Raw genomic sequence first — 20,153 nt, 5'->3', positions numbered from 1 at the left:
ATGAAACCCTTAAATCGAGTTAAAGGACGTTTGCTGAGGGTATTTTCAGTGCAGAGCGGGTGCTTTTGGGGCATGGGACGGGTACAGATTGTAAGTGGTATCAAATATACCCTTGCTGATTTTAATGCTGTCAACAGGGTCCCTCTCTGTAAAACGTGAGGCAATGGGGTGCCTCCTGCTTTGATAGTAGTTTTGCATTTGTTAAACAGCGTTTTGTAGTAAGATAGTCAGGGGACTTTTTCCAGAAATTCGGGTAAATACAAATCCTGGACAGGCAGGGTTTACAGCTGCTCTCTTTTGAAATCGGTTTATTTGGGACAGGAAGCAACGTTTACCATGAAGCTGTTAACTCACAAATGTTAAAACAAAGAATAGGCGTCCCCGACCACATGAACCCAGGGGAGAACCAAAATAATATGTACCAAGAAGGAAGAGGGGTTCACATGTATGCAACCGGAGAGCAAATCGCCGGGATAAACTGCAATAAGCACAGGAATCAAGTCGGGGGATAGATCAGGTCAAGGAAAGTAAAATTTCATCAATCTTTAATGGACACATATTCAATTATATTGTACATAGTGCTGAAATGACAATAAAAGCAGCATAAAAACATACCATCAATACTCCACATTTCCTATTAAAGTGCATATAAGCTTGATAGTATTCCTAACATATTGGAATAAATACACTGGGAAAATTATAATGGTAGTTTGAATTAACTAGAGAAAACAAAAAGGAAAAATTATATATTCAAAAAGAAAAAACCAAAAAGAAAAAGAAAAAACAGAAAAAACAGAAAAACAAGGGCACTCATCCAGGCAAGACTGAACATTCAGTATCTCCTGCGAGGTGAACAAGTTGTCCCCTATTCAATCCAATAAATTGTTATGGGAAACAGACAAGTGTAGTCGCGTCGTAGCTTAATAGAACAGAAGCAATTACTTGTCTCCAATCTGACCATGATAGTCAACAACCAGTACCTCGTACAGCGACCGACCATTTCATGGGCTGTACTGGTATCATACACGGGTGGTTTCGACGACTAATTAGCACAGTCTAGGCAGTCTATCTCCTGCCCTAGCAGGAGAGAGAAGGCCTGACAGTCGTCTTCCTCAGGACAGGACAGATTAGATAATTTAGTAATACAATTTGAACATTTCATTTCTTCACATATCTCAAGGCACAAAGCACTTGGTTACAGGCAATATGGAAATAATTTTGAAATTCTTCCATGCAGACATTTATCTTCATGTAGATCTTCCGTGATTCACAACGATGAGATACTTCTCCATCTTAGTGATACTCAAAACTGTTAGTGGTCCCTTCATCAAATGTCTTAGTTAACTTGGTGTCTTTTTCTTTTTTCAAAGTAAACAACAGAATCAGGTTAAATGCATATTGTAAAGAATAAGGCACTGTCGCTTCCGTGCTGCAATTCGGTTTTCAGTTCTGTAGCTGCTTCTCATTAGCCGCTTCAATGCGTGTCTGAGTGCTGTCTCCAGTGCTCCAGCCGCTTCAATGCGTGTCTGAGTGCTGTCTCCAGTGCTGGAGACAGCACTCAGACACGCATTGAAGCGGCTAATGAGAAGCAGCTACAGAACTGAAAACCGAATTGCAGCACGGAAGCGACAGTGCCTTATTCTTTACAATATGCATTTAACCTGATTCTGTTGTTTACTTTGAAAAAAGAAAAAGACACCAAGTTAACTAAGACATTTGATGAAGGGACCACTAACAGTTTTGAGTATCACTAAGATGGAGAAGTATCTCATCGTTGTGAATCACGGAAGATCTACATGAAGATAAATGTCTGCATGGAAGAATTTCAAAATTATTTCCATATTGCCTGTAACCAAGTGCTTTGTGCCTTGAGATATGTGAAGAAATGAAATGTTCAAATTGTATTACTAAATTATCTAATCTGTCCTGTCCTGAGGAAGACGACTGTCAGGCCTTCTCTCTCCTGCTAGGGCAGGAGATAGACTGCCTAGACTGTGCTAATTAGTCGTCGAAACCACCCGTGTATGATACCAGTACAGCCCATGAAATGGTCGGTCGCTGTACGAGGTACTGGTTGTTGACTATCATGGTCAGATTGGAGACAAGTAATTGCTTCTGTTCTATTAAGCTACGACGCGACTACACTTGTCTGTTTCCCATAACAATTTATTGGATTGAATAGGGGACAACTTGTTCACCTCGCAGGAGATACTGAATGTTCAGTCTTGCCTGGATGAGTGCCCTTGTTTTTCTGTTTTTTCTGTTTTTTCTTTTTCTTTTTGGTTTTTTCTTTTTGAATATATAATTTTTCCTTTTTGTTTTCTCTAGTTAATTCAAACTACCATTATAATTTTCCCAGTGTATTTATTCCAATATGTTAGGAATACTATCAAGCTTATATGCACTTTAATAGGAAATGTGGAGTATTGATGGTATGTTTTTATGCTGCTTTTATTGTCATTTCAGCACTATGTACGATATAATTGAATATGTGTCCATTAAAGATTGATGAAATTTTACTTTCCTTGACCTGATCTATCCCCCGACTTGATTCCTGTGCTTATTGCAGTTTATCCCGGCGATTTGCTCTCCGGTTGCATACATGTGAACCCCTCTTCCTTCTTGGTACATATTGTTAACTCACAAATGGACAACTCTCAAATGTGCACATTCCATTCGTGAGAGCTCTCAATTTAAAATGAAAAAAAAAAACAGAATTCCAAGAAGAATGGATGGCTTTCTCGTGCATGGCTTGGGAAACTTGAGAGCTCTGTGTGAAGAGGATTCAGTCCTGCTCTCTCAAATGCGGAAGGCTCTGCGTGCACAGCGATTGTCGAGCTCTGCTAAGCTGTGTCACTGTGTCATGCATCCTGTGTCAGGAGGCTTTCTCCAGGGCTCTTAATAGCAGAGCGGGCAGAGTCGGATGACGTATGTGCTGTGATATCAGCACGCGGACTTGCAGAAATAGTCATGCTTTAACAATATTCCATACCATAGACCCCTGCCTTCACCCAACCCCCCTGTAATAAAAGTCAGGCCATTAAAGACAAACAGATAGGGTGACGATGGCGAAAGTGTTCACAGCTACATTCCCCACAACGATAACAGTTTGCCACCATTGATTCACGTGTTTAGATCTGGAAGACACACAAATCAAGCCGTCAGCTGGTGTTGGACAACCTCCGGTTGTCTATGCTCCCACGGCACTCCTCTTCTTCTGCATTAGTCTGTCTAATATGGGATTTTTTACTATTTTACACAGACAATTATTAGATCAGCTTCCCTGTTGCTTGGGGCCCTTTAACTTTCTCCCCAAGGGATAGTCGCATCCTTCCTGAGGCCTCGCTATAAGGACTCCTCTTTGCCCATCCCAGCCCCCGGAATATAACACAGCTTCTAGCTGGACTCATAGTAGAGGAAGATGAGCTTTAAATAGCTTGGCTCACTTGTGAATCCGCCTATTGCAACGCAGAATTTGTTAGTGATGTCATCACAGTAGTGCCTCGAAAAAGGGTCCCTGGGTGGGAAAGTTGAATTAAGCAAAATAGGCGGCAGATCATTGTGCCTGGTGACCTAAAACCCTGCATCATATGGTGGCTTTGGGCACCGCTTAACTTCTGGTTACGGGGTGATTCCTATAAGGCGATATTGCAGAGTTGGAAAGTTACGTTGGGGACAAGTTTGATATCCAATTTGGCAGGCTCGAACCGTTTTAGCACTAGGCACCCACATTCCGCTATGTGTACCACGCCATGGGTAGATCTGGTCTTGAATCGTATCTGGCACTTTACGTATCCCATAAGCACCGTGGTCCGCCCATCGTGGTTAAAGGGCTGACTTATTGTTTCATGGATTTCATAGGCACAGCTTGCACATAAGTCTTTGCATTTGTCTATTCATATGATGGCGTGGTCAGCTTTAGTGTCAGCCAACATACGCACCTCTTAGAGGCACCTCACAAATGGGATTAGATGCCTCGCCCTACTACTGCTTCATTCTATTCTAAGTGTGATGTTGACCTGCTGGAGCCTCATTCTGGATTAGTCAACATCCTCACACTACGTGCACTGAACACCTTTGTGAATTGTCCATTGTGTGAACATTTGGTGCACTTTGGGTCTTTGGTGAGACAATAGGCATAACTTGCTATGCAGTCTTTGTTCCAATAGTGCAAACACACCCTTTGCTTGCCGATCTGGCCATCTTCCTGGTTCCTACCACTTGTGTTTTTCATTTTCTGGTTTCTGGTGTTTGTTGTGTTGGTTTCTCTAGGCTGGTGTGAGAGGCTGGAACTGAGTCAACCTTTTCTTTATTCCCTTCTTCTTTTTCTGCCTCTTCCCACCCAGGCTCCTCCCCTTCCTCTTTCAAGCCAATGCCTTTCTCCTTCATTTCCTTCTTAAAGGTATATTCCTTCCCTCTCATATACAACACCTTCCCCCCACTTATGTTTTTGCCTGATATTTACTCTACCAGTCTCTGTGGTTTCTTGATGGTTCGCGGTGGTCTCTCGTCATTGTTGGAGGCTTTGTTTTCATCACAGCCTGTTCGAGGTGATCATTCTGTTTCTTCTTCACTCTGTCTCTATTGGCACAAGTCCATTCTTTGGTTTTCTCCTTCTATGTAGCTGTCTTTTCCCTCTGGTCTATTCAGTCGTTTGAAGAACGACGCATTGCGGGTGGTCTCTCCGGCTCCATCTTGTGCCGTCACCATGGATCCTTTTGTGTTGGTTATTATGCGTGGCTCTGTTGCATATCTTGAATCTGTTTTCTTCTGTTGCTTTTCTTTTACTATCACCTCTTCAAAAACTACAAATTCCTTGTCCCTTGTCCTTCTCTGCATGTCTGTCCAGTCTTTCACCTGGTGCTTCCTAGCCGCATCTTTTCTACGTATCTCTTCATCTTCTTCGCTAGTGTAGTTTTCTAGTTGTATCAGCCGTCTCCTTGGTTTGTACATATTTATGATTTCTATGGGCCCCTTCTCAGTCGCCTCGTGCGGTGTGTTCTGATAGTGGTGCAGCATTTGGAACAACGCCTGCTGCATTGATGTCTTCTCGAGGATTTCTCTTTATCTTGTTAATTTGATCGAGGCCATGCATCTCTCTGCCATACAGTAAGCTTGTGGCCATAATTGAGTGATCCTTTGGTGTTTGAATCCCATGTGTGTTGCAAATCTTGCAAACTCATGTCCATTGAATGGTGATCCGATGTTTGTTTTTGTTATGTTGGGGATGCCCATTCACTGAACGTTTAATATATTATCCCCACCACGTTAGAGGATGCTGTCGACTGTGTGATCTTCACTGTAGGGAATTGGGGAATATTCATCTATCGCCACCAGCAGGTACCCTCCTTCTAGAAGTGGCCCATAGAAGTCTAACACTAAGCGCTGCCATGGTCCATCTGGCATGGGTGGGATTGTTAGTGGGAGTGCTGTTGCTGGTGCAGAGGTACTTTGCCAAGCTATGCAATGTTGTACGACATCATCTACGACAGAGTCCATGTATAGAAACCACACCTGGTTGCAAAGTATCTTTTTGATGTTCACCACTCCTCTGTGGCTTTCGAGTGCCATTGTAACAATTGTTTTCCTGAAGCCTTTGGGTACCACTAGCCTACATCCTCTCAGGAGGACACTTTATTCAGTGACTACTAGTTCCATGTGAACTTTGGCCATTCTTTCTAGATCTTAGATGTCAGTGTCTTTGTGCTGTTGTATTTTTCTGTAGTTCTTCCATTGGTTTCCATTTGTTGTTTCAGACGATAGACGTATTGTCGGGACCTCCTTTGACTCTGTTGCAAATGCTGGTATCATCAGCTGGGGGAAGGGCATTTTGGGAGATGTATGGTATGTAGGCTTGTACTTCGCTTTCAAGGTTGTTGTTCATCTGCTCCTTGGGGTGCCTGGATATGTAATTAGCTGGGTTCAGGCCACCCCCCCGGTTTGTGTTTAATCTCGTAATCATATTCCTGTAGCCAGATGCACTGTCCCTCTATTCGTGGAGGCATTTTTGTCTTTGGGTTTCCAAATAGAGACAACAGTGCTTAGTGGTCTGTGATAAGGGTACATTTGCGTACGATCACAAAATGATGGAAGTACTCACAGGCCCAGACAGCTGCTAGGCTTTCCTTTTTAGCCTGGGAGTATGCTGCTTCAGTGTTGGATAGAGCTCTGCTGGCATATGCAACATGTTTTGCATCTGTCGTTTCCATCTCACTGTGAGCCAGGATGGCTCCCAGGCCTAAGAGGCTTGCGTCCACCGTGATCTCGGTGTGCCTGGTCAGGTTGAAATATGCTAGACGTCACACTGCTGAAAGAGCAGCTTGTATGTTCTCAAACACTGTCTGCCACTTCTCGTTCCACTGGAAGGATATTTCTTTTTTGAGTAATCGTAATATTGGCTCTGTCATGGTAGCGTAGTTTGGTAGATACCGCGCACGGTAACCTGCCATGCCCAAGGAGGATCTGACTTTAGCAACTTGCTTCAGGGGGGGGGACAATGTGGTGATCGCGAGTATCTTTTCAGGATCTGGAATCATTCCTTGGTCGGAAAAGATATGTCTGTAAAAACCCAAGTGTTTCTTGTTTATCTTGCATTTACTTTCATTCAGAGTTAGTCCTGCCTTGTGTAGGGTTTTATAGACTTGCATTAGTGTCAGGTCATGCTCATTCTGGTATGCCCCAAATACGAGAATGTCATCGCTGTAGTTGAACGCGGAGGTGAAGGGTAGGAGGATGGACCTGATTGTTGTTTGGAATACCTCGGTGGCAGACAAGATTCCGAACTCTAACAGCTTGCATTGGAACAGGCCTTCGTGGATGGAGAATGTGGTGATGGGCCTTGATGCAGGGTCAAGGCCGAGTTGGTAGTTTCCCTGATTCAAGTTGAGTTTCGTGAATCTAACTGCTTTGTTGAGTCTTACCATAATTTCAGCTATATTCGGGCCCAGGTATCTTTCTTTCTGGATGGCCCAGTTGGAAATGTGCATGTCTAAGCACAGGCGGGTGCAGCAGTTGTCCTTTGACACAAGTACTATTTTTTAAAATTAATGTTATTGTTGTGTAGAGAAGGTCCCAAATACGGCCTGCACTCCAGCCACCCATTTTGAGATGCCAGAAGCATACTCGCCAAGGTATGTGACGTATAAGGAGCAAATAAACCAACAGAGAGCCACAGTAGGGCTCTGTCCAGTGCCCATCAGAAGGACTTAAATACCTATTGAAGCACCAATAACCAGACAACCATGGGGCGCACGATCCCCATTGAGACAACCATACCAGCAGCTGACGCGAAATGAAGATTACTTACAAACTGCCCCGGAAGAGACCCAAAAGGCTCTTATCGGAGGCGAATGCTGACATCACAATGGTCCGGACAGACTCACAGATGACAGAAAGGACAACCAAAAAGGTGATAAAAAAGACGAAATGTTGCAAATAAGGATGTAATGAACATAAAAGAAGAAACGATGCTGAACTTTAAAGAAATGTAACCATTAAAGCAGAAGTATTTTAGTGGCTAAATGCCTGTAAATAGGCTTGGAACGGAAGAAGCTAAGGAACTGATACTGCTTGCAATGCTTAAATAGAAGGATAGAGCGGCAAGCGCCAACTATAAATCTACCTCAAGGAGCACATTATACAAGTGCGACTCCATCTTTACGAAAGCAGAATTAAGCCTAGGATGATTGAGGACGGACTGGCCAGGATTCATAAACTAGCTCAAAGTCAGACGAAAGATCGGAATCGAAACTCAGCAAGAAGCAGCTCATGGCTAGGAATTCAAGGTCAACCCAAGGAAGGGAGGAGAGCAGCAACTCTGAAGAATTGAAATTTAAGAGCATTGAAGCCTACCCTGTGAAGGTCGAGATAAGGAGGCCCAGGCAGGTGGCGTGGTAGAACAAAGAATCAAATTCACAAATAGAGGGAAAATGAAGCCGATCCACGGTGAACAGACACGTGACCAGCCTGGCCTGGTGACCAACCTGGCGTGGAGTGGTGCCCACATCTAATGTCATCCAAACCCAGAGGATGCCATAACGTTTCCGGATAAGAAGCTACAGTTCGAGGCCACTCTCAGCCAACTAATTGACACACAGCCCTAAAGTGCTAATTGATGGACGGGAGGTAGGGTGAATCTTGGGACACACTGCATCTGGGTGTCCATTCTGCATGCTGCTAATTAAAGTGGAGATTTATGTCTAGGGATGTAACCGACCCAATCACGATGGACCAAATAATTTAGAGTCCTATAGCGAGTAGAACCAATAAGACGTTGTACTTTTAATGACGTCTATCACGAGTGATGTAGAGGGATGGGCATAGACGCCCACCCGATAAGAGTTATCCAATCCCCAAACTCTGTTACCATATACAGATATAGTACCTATACTTAAAATACCTTTCCCAGCCAATAGAATTGCATGTCAAACTTAGGAGTTTTACACGTCAATGATGACGAGAATTTGCTATAAAAGTTACTGTTTGTATGAAGAATTTGGAAGTTGAAGCAAGACAGGCGATCGCAGCTCTGATGATTTCCATTTGTTTCCCCGTTTTTTGTACTTGCATTAAACGGACTTCCCTTTGCCAAACCATTGACTTGTCCTTATTGATTGGTGTTGGAGTAAGAGAATCCTGCACCCCATCCTCCTCAAGATGTAGCTATCTCGTTTTAAGGTGCCGGAGGGCGGGCTCTGAATCTCATGGGCCCGTTCAGAGGTCGCTCCGCCCTCCAGTACACTGGATTTATAACATGCTTAATAACAGGGAGTGTTTTCTAAGCGCCGGATCGGGACTCAAACCTTTGTTGGGCTGCAGTGTCTTGCTTCCAAGACAAGCACGTTTCCCCAGAGCTATTCTTTCTCCCCAAGCGTTGACACCCATGGGGTCGGGATTTCCGCTCTTTCAATGATGTTGTCTTGGAGATGGCAACATATCTCTTCTGAGGCTTTGTTCTGAGGATGAAACCTCCCACATCTAGCGTGCTGTGGCACTGGTCTGATCATTTTGTTGATTTTTAGCTTGATATTTTAATTTTCCTAGCTCACAGAACAATTGCGGGAATGTGGCCCATAGATGACTCTTCGATATTGGGCCTACAACAATCGATGTTCTGGATGGTTTCTGACATCATCGGGCGGCAGTGGACTACTTCCGAGCTGTCATAGTGTATGTCGATCAGGGCCGGCTTTCTAGCCATTTTGTAGCTTAGTAGACATTTGCTGGAAAGTGGGCATTGGAGGACGTGTATGGTTTCTGAGATCACTCTACCTCTGTGTCAAAGGTGTCATGTGAACTGTCCTGGGCAGGGTAGCCGATGGGTCATGCCCAATGGGTATATTTCTGCTGTGGATTCTATGAAAGGGTATGCTTCTTTTATGGGTGTGTATTCACTCTCACTCATGACATTGATAGTAGAACCTGTGTTGACGATGCACTTGTGACTCCGACTTCCTATTTATAACGTTACACTTGGTGCATTGTCATCTTCTAGTTCCTCACTTATGAGGTGTACATATTTCGTGGAGTATGAGTGTCAGTCTGTGGTAGCGTCCTGGGTTTCCTGATCTTGAATTCGGATGTCTTCTTGCGCCCTTATCATCCTCGTCATGTGGGCTGTCTGGGACTGCTGTCTGGGAGGTGGAGTTCTTCATGCTTTTCCGGGTGTGTTCGTCCATGTTGGTGGAAAGGGCCCTTGTGGAAATGGCACCCCTTGTCTGCATAATGACTTAAAGTGGCTATCTCCCTGCAGTTGAAGCATTGTTGCCTGATGGTCAGTCTTTGCCCTCTGTGTAGAAACGTTAGTCTGCACCTGTAGCAAAGGCGTGTCATTTGGCTCCTGTGGGTCCCTGGCTGATACAGTGGTGGGTGTGTCGTGGGTTAAGGATGTGTCAGAGGTCGGGTGTTGTATGATTGAGGCAGCTGTTTCTCCTTTCTTGGATGCTTCAATGCCGGCCACTTGGACATCTACTCTTTCGTAGATGCATGCCAGATCTATTATTTCTTCCAGGGATTGTGTTTTTTTCCAATGGGTGTTCTGGAACCCTAATGTCGTACATTCTTCTATTATCCTCAGGCGGATTGCCTCTTCATCAGAGAAATTTGCGAACTGCAGTACATTATTTTTTTTGTAGCCGGATACATTCATCTACCATTTTGTGGGGTAATTGATGACACTGGTTGAAAGCGTACCTTTCATAGTCGTTGTTTGTTATACTATTAGTTTTCTGGTGAGGGCCACTGTGGTCATGTCATAGGACATTCTAGCTTGCTACGCTATAGTTTTGTGGATCATCTGGACTTCTTTTCCTGCTAAGTTGGTGAGTATATCCAGCAGGGCAGGTGATTTGTCACCTCCCAGCGCTTTGATAAAGACTGAGAATTCCCCCAACCATTCTTCCCATCTCGGCATCTGTCCTGTTGGGGCTGTAGCTGGGAGGGTTGTGGCCTCCTCAGGAGCGATGCTCTAGATTCAGATGTTGTTTGGGTAAGGACCTGGCCAGCTTGATCATCTCACATGGTATAACAAAAATGGCAGCGTGGACTGTGAGTGGAGGCAGTTCACCATGTTGTAGATGGCATTAGTGCTCAGTGTATAGGGGAAGGTTGCTCCCCGGTTTCTTGTACGTGTATTCTTTGGTGTTTTATTCTATTTGTTTCCTCTGGGACGGCATCCCATACTCTGCAGCATTCTGTTGTGCTGTATCCTATGTGGCTGTCATGCTGTCCTATTAAAAAGCGTGGTGATGTGGGCTGCACTGCCTGGCTGATGGGTCACGAACTGCACTACCTGGGAGAGGGGTCGTAGCATGCATTAGTGATGGTTACCTTGTAGGATGGGTCTTCTCCCTGTCGGAGGTATGCCCGTAGCAGGAGCCGGTGGGACTGCTTCTTGGATTGGGCAGATGACCGTGACAGGAGCCGACAGGTGGGTCATGGAGGAGGCCGGCGGGCTCTCTGCACCACCGGTCAGAGCAGGTATATGGCCCCAGCAGGAGTCGGCAGAAAGCCAGTCATGGATGGACGTGCCACAGCATAGGATCACTTCTAGCAACTATACACACTCAAGCAGGCTGGGGCATAGGAACGTTTCTTCCTTCATCTCCAGTTGTTGGTTTCTCTAGGCAGGTGTGAGAGGATGGAACAGAGGATCGTACCCCATGGGCCTCATTTCGAGTAGGGCGTTAAGGGATAGCGGGCACCGATAAGGAGACCAGTGCCGGTAATCCCTTACCGCCCTACTACGAGGTCCCTTAGCGGGTCCCTCCTTTAACACCTGGTCTGACCAGGCGTTGTGGACGGGACCCTTTAAGGGACCAGGGCGCAAATAATGGGCTTGACATACGCCAGCCCGTTATTTGCACCCTCCCCATTCCCATATAGCCCTATGGGGGCTCAAATGGGAATGGGGAATGGCTTTTTCAATGGGGACTTACCGGTCCCGCAAAGGTCGGACTACACCGGTAAGTCGCCATTGAACCACACCGGTGTCGGTACCGGTATGGGAGGCAGTCATGGCGAAAATAGCGCCATGACTACCACCATACTCGTAATGACCCATCTTCTTAAGGGTCTTCCTTCTCTTTATTCCCTTCTTCTTTGTCTGCCTCTTTCCATTCTGGCTCCTCCCCTTCCTCTTTCTCGCACGTTCCTTTCCCTTTTAAATGAATATTCCTTCCCTCTCATATACAACAGTGTTCTGCATTTATTTCACGTGTGTCTGTTTCCTGGTTATGAGGTTCCCTGCCGTGTTGGTGTTTTGCCATTGTAATATGCTATCAGCTGTCACCAAAGTTTCATTTATGGTGGGGTGTTCGGTCAGTACGAGCTTTTATTTCAATTTGTCTTTCAATCAAATGTTCCTCCAGTATCATGTCTCTGAGTGTTTCCTCTGTGTTGCTGCCGAATCCACAGGAATTAGACGTTTCTCACAGATTTGTCAAGTAAACTGTGTGGCTTTTTACCTAATGTATCAGAGAAAGTGTACTGTAAAATTCAGCAAAATAACCCCTTATTTACAAATTTATCGCGTGGGGAGAACCCCTCCGAACCCACCTTAGTTGGTTCGATCTCTCTCGCTACGCTCGGTAGATCCTGCGGATTCCTCCGGGGGCAGAACAAGCCCAGTTCCCTCTTTGGGGGCTGTTTGGAGCGAGCTCTACTACATTAGCTCCAGGCCCCTCTTGTTAGGGTGGGTTGGGGTGAAAGATGCATCTAATGGGCCAAAGGAAGGCATAATAACTATTCAGCCTCCTTGGCTCAGGGTGGAGATCAACAGCGCAATAGGTTTAATGGTCCCACTCAGAGGCGTTGCTAGGGGGGGACTAAGGGGGCTATAGCCCCTGGTCTTTTGTTTGTAGCCCTGGATAGAATCTCAGGAGCTACAACCAAAAGGCTAGCAGGCCCCCAGTCCCAACAGTTCCAACATTAGCGTAGCCCCAGATCTTTTTCAGATCTATCAACACACTACCAGCTTTCAAAACTGCCATCCTACCCCCGCCCCCATCATTTTGTGCCTGGCTGCGCCTCTGTTAGTTTGCGTTGCCACCTTTAGAGTTGGAAAGTTGATGAATCTGCATTCACGCATTGACATGTATTCAGAACTGATCAGCGCACTGGTTGGTAGCTATACGAGTGTGTCTCGTTTCATTCTCCTTTACACATCTTCATGTCCTGAAACAGGGCAGACTAGCCAGCTACGCACTATTATGCAGAGGTCACATGCAGAGAGCATATTCTACTCTGGGTATGGTAAAAGTGCTGGCTTCACGCTAGCTCCCGAGCGGGGTACAGAAGGATTGGCACCTTAGCAGGGACGCACCACCACATGACAGGATATAGCTGTGGTGTGATGACGCATGCACGTACGGGAGTGACGTGCATCTGTGGGGGTCGGTGAAGAGCGGTAGCGCACATCCATGGCTCTTTTCAGTATGTCGACTTTGCAGTCAATTTCCACTTCCTGTTAGGACCCCAGGTTATTGCAGGTTGCCATTGTGTTTAGTTAACCCATCAATGCCAGCCGGTGGAGAAAATACTCACATGTGTGGTCGAATAGACTCACAGGACATAGAAGTAAAGGCTCCACCCCCACACTGTATGCTATACCTGACGCCTGGCTGGTGTGGAATTGGCTCAACTGCCAAGTACAGACCACAGAGTGGGGCGCGGGCCTTTAACCTCAGTTCTCACATGCACCCCCTTTTTGGCACCCACACATTGTCCTATCATCAGTGGATTGTCACACTCTGTACTGCTCTTAGTGCTGCAGCAGGGGCTTAAGCATAGTTCAAAAATCAGGGAAACTGCGAAATATGGCTGGATTTCAGACTGTCATACCGTTGTACATTTGGAAGTACCAGCTAAATTCCCGAATTTGCATCACAGCAACGTCAGCACAAATTGGGTCATTGCCCTCACCTTGCCAAGCCTAATCCCAGCAAAATGTGCGATTCTGGTGGGTCCTGGCACTGGCGCATTGAGAACATTTGGATCAGGTTTAGCAGGGGAACACATACAGGGTCAATGTGGTCATTGCGTAAGCCCCAGCACTCGTGCAAATCCTTTCTGTGCTCCAGTGCTAGCTAATGTCAGCCAAATCTACTGCTTATGCAAGCTCCACAACCGGAAATTCATGACTCTCGTACAAGTAGTCCACGATGCAAACCCCGATATTCGCCCAGTTTGCACATGACATATCACAACAGGACAGATCATGCCATGTAATGAAATGTCATGATCTGCCAGGATCTCATGGTATGATGTCTTGTCAGGATATGACATCTCATGCAATGGCATGCTATATCATGTCATAATATGCCCAAGTGTTGGTATGGCATGTCACAATAAGGAAACATGATAGCTCTGACCCACAAGTCAATGATCTCACCTCACTTATTGATGCTTCAGTGAAATTATTCAGTAAAACGGTATATCACTGTGTGATAAATAGCCTGCCCGTTTCCTAGGACTGGCCACTATGGAGCAGGCTGCTACCTGCCACCTGGTTATTTCTATGTGCATTCCTGGCATGAGGGCAGCCTGTATGTTGCAGTCATGCACCAATGTCAGCTTTTGACTATATGGATAGGGTCTGCTTCTGGAACACGTCCATGCAGACATACTCGTGTGTCAACTTCGACTGGAGGGTCAAGGCAGAAGGTCAATGTGCCACAGTCAGTGGTGGTCAGTGGGGGCTGCTAACAAGATTGAAACATGTAAATAGATATCCTGCGGGAGAAGAAGACACATAATGAAAAAATAAGCATTGGCAAACCAAAGACTGTGGCTTTTGAATGGAGTGTTTGTGTGTTAGCGCCTAGAAGGTGCAGCATTGCATCTGCATGTGCTGCCATCATATGTAAGCACAGCTTCAAAGGCCAGCAATGCACCCCCATGCCAGTTAATGCTTCGCATGTAAAGTGCAGCCTCTCGTGTCTCGTTGTTTGCTTGCTTCCGTCATATGCAATGCACAGTCTCAAATGCCACAGTAATTGGGTCTCATTATAAGTTGGGCGGTCTGGAAATAAAGTGCTGGTAAAAACATGTACTGGCATTTTTCTGGACCAGCCAACTATAAGTCTGCAGGTAGGGTGGAGGATTTACCTTCAGCTAAGAGCTGGCGGTATATTCGCCACCCTACTGGCAAAAATCTGCCCGTATTACCAGCACGGTTATACCGATGCCGGTAATACAGGTAAATCCCCCCACAGAGTCCTACAGGACTCCATGGAATGGGGATTTACCGGTGCTTCCGCGACTTGGAATCTGCCGGTAATACTGGCAGACCAAGTGGCAGAAACGATAGTGCAGTTGCCCGGTATCCAGTCAATAATACCGGCGGGATACTGGTAAACTTAATTATGGAATAGTGCCTTAATTATGGAATAGTGAACACATTTAAGCCCTCCCATGTTTAGATGGTTCCATACTAGAACGCAGCCTTTTTTTGCAGCAATATTAACCCATGGAACCTGCGGGGGACACCCCTGCAACCCCCACATTTTTTTAAAGGGAGTGGGGACACCCCGCAAACCCCGCTTCCCATTTACCCCATAAATTATCCCCATAAATAATGTCACCTATGCCGTTTCCCGGCGACTATATGTATGGCAACATTATTTATGGGGATAATATCACCTGATACCGTTTAGTTTCTGCCATTATGTGCCAAGGGCAACCTCAAATGCCTCAGTAATTAAATCCAATACTATTTAAAGCCTCATATAAATGGTATGATAATGTGTGTTTTTATATAGCGCCTCATGCCATATTACTCGCACTTCTAATGGCTGTGAAAACAGGTGTTATTATTTCCCCACTTTATGTTACTTAATCTATCAGCCTGGAAAGGCTGAACGTCTATAACAGGAGTTGCTAATACTCTGTTGTATGGTCATCAATTTATCAACCTTGAAAGCATGAAAAGCTAAGTCAGCCTTGATAAGTCATTTGAACGTGCAAAGTACTGGCTGGCCCCATGTGAGAGGCGAACACTTTACTTCTGATCTATCAACTGTGGTAGATCAGAATCAGGAGATGGCCAGGGTGGCATTTTGACTGAATGTTTCTTTATTAGAACACTCACGTCTTAAACTGTCCCTAATCCGAAGATTCTCTGTCCTATTCTATAAAGGAAAACCCTAAAAGCGGGTTTGTCAGAATGTCTTACGAAATAAGAAAAGTCCTCTGTCCAGAATCCTATGCCAACACGAGTTCTGTCCCTACCACTATCAAAAAGGAGAAACGTAAATTCAACAGAGGTACAATTAGAACCCTTGCCCAAACAAAAGAACAGTGGCTGGTATCTGACCCCAACTGTGGTGTCTACTCGCCCAGATGAACAGTTTAAGCAAGTACCTGAATGTCTCTGCAACCACCTCTCTCTCCGCGGGTTGGGTGCAAGTCTATGTTTTATCCTCTTCTCCCTGGTCAACCAGGGTTTTATAATAGTCTCTTGTCTTCTTTACTACTTGGGGACTCCTGCTTATATGCCCCCTCTAGGTGTTCTCCTTTTGTTCCCCCGCAATGACACTCCTGACACTCTCTCCAACTAAACACCTGGTCTTAACCCCGCCTTGAGGTTGCGTTCCTCTAACCCCACCTTGAGGTCACACTTCTCTCACCCTTCTTTGGGGTCTCGCTTCTCTCACTCTGCCGTTGGGTCTTGTTTCTCTCTCCCCACTTTGGGGTCTTGTTCCTTTCACCCCGCCCTGGGGTTTCTTTTCTCCCACCCCACCTTGGGGTCTCGCTTCTCTAATCCTGATGTGGGATCTGGTTTCTCTGAGCCCATCTTGTGCTCTCGATTTTCTCACACCTCCTTGGGGTTTTTGTTTCTCTTGCCCCACCCTGGGTTCTTGTTTCTCTTACCACGCATTGGAATCTCACTTCTCACACCCCGCCTTGGGGTCTTGTTCCTCTCACTCCAACCTGGGGTCTTTTGGTGCCTCGCTGGCCCCCTCCCATTTCTCCCACAACCACCACATACCTCTGGTTTCCAGATGGTGATCCCTGGGAGAATCGGTGAGTGCGACCAATGTGGACCTGCTTCATTACAGCGTTTGCAGCAGGAGTGGCTAGCCCTCTCTTCCCCCTGGTTGAGTCTTATGGGTACGCCGGTTGTCCGCTTCTTGGTTGGCATCTGCTCCTCGGTACTCTTGGCGCAGCACGTCTAGCTCCTTCTAGCTCCTGGCTCAGCAGTGGTTGTAAGTATTCCACTGGCTCTGCCACAGCTGGGACTTCCATGCTTGGCATACGTCCAGTCTGTCCTGCCATACCTCCCAGGAGGAGATTCCCGGGCTTCTCCAGCTTCCCTCTTTTTCCAGTTCTCATTGGCTCTTTATCGCCCACTCTACTAGGGGGGGTGGGACTATCCACTGTTCTCCATCACAGGTGTTGACGGTGCATGCAAAGGGTCAGAAACCGTGCCAGCTATTCATACAGGAAGTTTCAAATTATCATACAGTTTAAGTCCTATGTAGCCAACAAAGGTATTGAGATCTTGAGACAAGGGAGGATGACTTATATTGCTTTCTAGGGATTTCCTGTGCTCTAAGAGGCGGTTACCCCTAGTGGGAATCCCGCTTACCCTATCCCCTAGAGTATGTTAAGCTAAGCAGGCTCACCTCCATAGTCCCAAAGGGGGTGGCTCTCCCTGGGGGAGAGGGGACAAATTCCCTGGATTAGTTACATCAAACAGCAAAAAAAACAAATCCAAAACTAAGGGTGTTACCTTTATTACACTAAGGGCCTCATTACACGGACGGCGGTGAGGGTTTACCGGTACCGGTAAGGGTACCAGTGGGTACCAGTGCCGGTAAACCCTTACCGCCTTACTACGAGGTCCCTTTGTGGGATCCTACCTTAACGGCTGGTTTTACCAGCCGTTAAGGACGGGACCTGAACAGGGACCTAGGAGGTAATTACGGTACTGCAATTTGCGGTACCATGATTACCGCCTTCCTTATTCCCATTGAGCCCTATGGGGGCAAAATGGGAATGGGGAAGGGCCATGGTGAATGGGGAATTACCGCCCCCACACACCTTGGAATAGGGCGGTAATTCCGCCATTCACCATGGCGGACTCGGTAAAATATAAAATACTGGCGGCAACCATGGCGCTAACAGCGCCATGGTTACCGCCGTCCGTGTAATGAGGCCCTAAGTCTTCACTTGTTTAAGAATTCTGCCCTTGTCTTTTTTGGTTGGGCTTTTACCAACTCTTGGTGACGGTGGGATTCGGTGATGGGTGGATGAGCTAAATGTAAAGGGGAGGAACTATCGCTAGAGAAAATAGCACCTACTAGCCAATTAGAACAAAGCCCCTCTGTGCGGGCGCAAAAGTCAGGACCCGTCTGCAGCAAGTCACCTGGTCCCGCCCCCCTTCCTCTCCATCAGAGAGTGAGCCGCATCCGCGCAGGATAGAGGGATAGAGGAGCTCCCACGAGGGCTGTAGATAAAGAGTCAAGAGACTGAAGACACATTCAGAGAAGCCCTGGCCTCCCAGATGAATCATAATAGAAGAAATCATGGCATTTTACTCTTTTAAGGAATATTTAAATATATGAGCTTGGCACTATATGAAAAACTGTTTCTCGAGACTGCTTTGTTGTGGGTTTGGAAACCCATATTCTGCACAGCCACCTGTACGTGCATGCCAGTATTAACTCCAAACAATGGCGGAATGGCCCAGCGATATTACCACCATTGCAAATACCTCAATTTCCCAATAAAGTCCAATGCTGATTCACAATGAGGAAAAACGAAGATGCCCTGGTTATTAGCGATGGTAACAGTAATATGGTTTAGGTGTATTACACCTATCAATACAGCCAAACTGGTAATGAGTCCAAATGTGGCGACTGTATTCCCCTTGGCTCTGCAGCCTCTAAAGGGACTGCCCTCCCACTTGCATATCGGAGGCAGCTTCTTTCATAGGTTCTGAAAGAGCATGGTGGGGGCCTGTTGGTGGCAACTAGGCCTGGTCTCCATTTCCTTGTCTAACACACTGTTTTCCTTACTCCCCAGGTATGATGCCTTTGCGTCCTACAACTGCAAGGATGAGGCCTGGGTGATAAAGACGCTCCAGCCGCACCTGGAAGAAGAGGGGAGCCGCGTTTCAAGCTCTGCCTACACCAGAGAGACTTTGAGGCTGGTCGACCGGTGGTCACCAACATCGTAGATGCAATCTACAGCAGCCGCAAGACAATTTGCATAGTCAGCCGTCACTACCTGACCAGTGAGTGGTGTTCCATGGAGGTGCAGGTGGCACTATACCGACTCTTCGAGGAGCGCCGTGATGTTCTACTACTTATGTTCCTCAATGACATTCCTGACCAGGCTCTCTCCTCCTATGCCCGGATGCAGAGGATGGTCAGAAAGACCACCTACTGAAAGTGGCCAATGGAGCCCGAGGCCCGCAGGCTCTTCTGGGCCAAGTTGAGGGAGGCTCTGAGGCCCGCAGCAGTGGCTGAGGGGTCTCCTCTTGTGCAGAACACCTAGGTTATTAAAGGAAGTGAAGCAGGCACTCTAGAACTCATCAACCACTCGAAGAGCAGAGCTGTCACACATGGTACACAAATCTCACAAGCCAGAGCCAGCACAACTGAACCTAGAGGTACCCACAGGTTACAACATCAGGACTATTCCTTACATTATATAGATCATAAAAGCTCAGACCTCAGACAGTAAATGCGTTCCTAATGTTACACAGATCTCACAGGCTCAGGTCCCAAAGCTATCAATCAGGTTGTACATATCCTAAATGCTAAAGGCCGAAGCAGCAGCACTCTCGGCTTCATATAGCTTCCCTGTGTCTCCAGCAATGCAAGGCTAGGCTTCAGGCAGCCCACTTATCACATGGATTACCCAGATCTCAGACCTTCCACGTCTCATCTGGAGCCGTCCACCCCTGATCGTTCACCATTCTTCAAAAACAGCCAATTGGCAACCAGCTAGCCTGCCCACGTATTACAAGCACTAAGACCACCCACTGGTAACTACTCTGCAACCATGAACTTCGCCCAAAGATTGTAACCTCTAAGTGAAGTCTAGACAGTGTGCCTTGCACAACCTGGAACTAACAATATGGCATGAAACCATTAAGATGTCCCAAAGAGTGATCCCGTAATCACGTCAACTAGCGACAGCGTCATTATCATGTACCCATCTATCTTTCTCTCCGTCTCTCTGTTCCCTCCTCCCTCTCTTCACCCTTCCTCTATCTCTTTCTTCCTTTTATGGATAGAAAACTTATAAGATGATCAGCTCGGTTAGTATTTAGACTGGTATAAGTCAAATAGTTTTGCATATCAGTCAGTACACAAGTAAATGTTGGGTTTTGATAAGAGCGTATTTTCATAGTATGGAAAACACAAGTCAGAGCATGAGAAAATAGCAGCCAGCAATTTACAGTGAGTGACATTGAGGACACCAGGTCAGTTCTGTCTATTGATGAAGAAACACAGTTCACAGGCACACACATTATACGGGACATAGAGATAGATTCAGGTACCATCACAGACTCCACTTTGAAAGCAAGATCTAGGGCCTCATTATGAGTCACCCGGTAAGCAAATAACGGTGGCGGTAAACCCGCTGCCACCGGTGTTTCTCGAGTCCTGCAGGCGGAGATGTCATTCTCGCCAGGTCTGACC

At 46.3% G+C, this 20,153-nt stretch overlaps 1 pseudogene; it reads left to right on the top strand.

Annotated features, from left to right (window-relative positions):
• The window catches only part of LOC138447925 (toll-like receptor 13), a 41,381-nt pseudogene extending 22,382 nt beyond the window's left edge, over positions 1 to 18,999 (top strand).
• Positions 19,000 to 20,153: the final 1,154 nt, after the last annotated feature.

The sequence above is a fragment of the Ambystoma mexicanum genome, chromosome 3q, assembly GCF_040938575.1.
Source record: "Ambystoma mexicanum isolate Mex_15411 chromosome 3q, UKY_AmexF1_1, whole genome shotgun sequence".
NCBI classification, from domain to species: Eukaryota; Metazoa; Chordata; class Amphibia; order Caudata; family Ambystomatidae; genus Ambystoma; species Ambystoma mexicanum.
The sequence above is the reverse complement of the archived record's forward strand: the minus strand, read 5'-3'. Positions and strand labels throughout refer to the sequence as shown.